The sequence below is a fragment of the Polistes canadensis genome, unplaced genomic scaffold (assembly GCF_001313835.1).
Source record: "Polistes canadensis isolate GaletaPanama2010 unplaced genomic scaffold, ASM131383v1 scaffold_111, whole genome shotgun sequence".
Lineage (NCBI taxonomy): Eukaryota > Metazoa > Arthropoda > Insecta > Hymenoptera > Vespidae > Polistes > Polistes canadensis.
The window spans coordinates 475,133-477,237 of NW_014569658.1; positions in this window are offsets into that span (position 1 = coordinate 475,133).

The window sequence follows — 2,105 nt, forward strand, 5'->3', positions numbered from 1 at the left end:
TATTGTTTTTTAAAACGTCTGTGTATAAAAGTATTCTACTGGATTCATAAACTTGCTATTCTTTAATAATCATTTCAGATTCATAAATTCGTTTATTCATAATAATATATATATATATATACGTATGGATGTATATAATATATATAATATGTTATATACATTCATAATAATATGGATATATGCTAGATACCAGTGAATGAATAAATGAAATGTTGGAGCATCAGCTTATTCACTGGATCTTTCGTCAACCAACTATCATTTTTTTAAACATTTTTAATAGTTTTTATTTGCTTAATATGAAAATGAAGGCAGGCCCAAAAGTCTCATATGATAAGTTATTAATTCCGAAAATCAGAATTTATTTAAAACAGGCATCTATACATTACAATCTTGTTGGTAGAGCTGTATTGAAACAAATAGAATTTATTTAAATTAAATAAACTCTCTCTTTTTTAAAAAAACAAAAGAAATATGCAGTTTTATATATTCACTTAAAAATCCTACATTACCAACACAGCAACTTAGCAATATCAATTTTATTTAAACATGGAAATCTAAATAATAGAGAAATTAGATCGTTTTAATAGTTTTTACTCGTATTTATATATAATTATAAATAAATAAATATATATAATTATAAATAAATATCGCATAAATGATATTAAGTTAATTTCCTTTTTTATTAAGTAAAAGTTAAAAGGCATTTACATGGACCTACATTTTTTTGATTTGTATGTGTAAAGTTCTTCGTAGATGGAGCTTCAGAAATCGGTCTTCTAGATAAAGGTTGGGCCTTAGTTGCGCAGCAAGTATATTAGAAGAAGCGCGTCAGTTAAAAAAAGCGTCTCAGCTAGATCACATCATATAGAAGAAAACCTGCTCTGTGGAAGATTCTTACAGATCATTGATATTATTGGTAAATTTAAGTATCCGCTTCAAATAAAAAATATGAACCGTGATAATAATCATAGTCTTTCACATCCACGAGTGAAGAAAATAATAAAGTGTGAATGTGATACAAGTATTCATGTCGAGTCGACGGATACTTTAAGAAGAAGTCGATGTCGAAGCAAGTTGTGCATTAACCAAGAAAAATACAGAACTTATTACAAAGAAAAAGGAAGAAAAACGAGAAGGTTTAATTTAGATAGAGATGGTAGAATATTACAAGAAGTAAATAGCCTTTACTCGAATGAGCAATACGCAAGATCTTCTAATGATACATCAATCCCAGATGTTGAATTAAATTTGCAATCAAATTCTAATGATTTACAATTTGGGATACCAGACGAAATACCATCTTCTGAATTAACTATTGATAACGATAACTTCCATACGGCGAATAATTTTTCACAAGAGATAGATGTTGAAATGATGATACAAGTTGAAATGATAGAAGTTGCAACGACGATAGAAGTTGAAACGACGATAGATACTTCTGTATAAATTCATTTGGCGTCAGAAATCATCGTTAACAAAATATTACTGGTATGTACCAATATTACATATAAAAAAACCTACATAAGAGTAATATTAATATTGTACAACTAATTGTTTTCATGAAAATCTACATGTTTCTTTGTTTTCTAGATAATTGAAATGAATATGCATGGAGAAAGAGTAACGGATACAAAGAGGAATAGTTCTAAGATGGACACATCACCAAAACCAAGATGGTCGACCAATATCGAATACAGAACGACGCCAAGATGGATGATGACTAAACACACAACGCACATAATATGGCGGTTTTTACTCCTTCGCTTCCTGAAAAAAAACGTTGACTGATAACATTATGTATATATTGTCGGCACAATTTATAATTCTGTACAAATTTTTGAGACGATCGTTCTCATTAATTTATGATTAAGTATTCGATTGGTATTATAATATAGATTTGAAACAATGCTTTATTCAATGAAAACTCACATTTTTGTGAAGTAGTTTCAATTTCTAGACAAAAAGTCAACTAAGAACTTGTCCAACTATTCTCGTTTCATATACTTTTGTAACCAATATTTCATATTCATGCATAACGTTTATTATCAATTTCATTTGAATTGAATAATAGCTAATTTTGAAATAATCATATACATTTTTTTTTA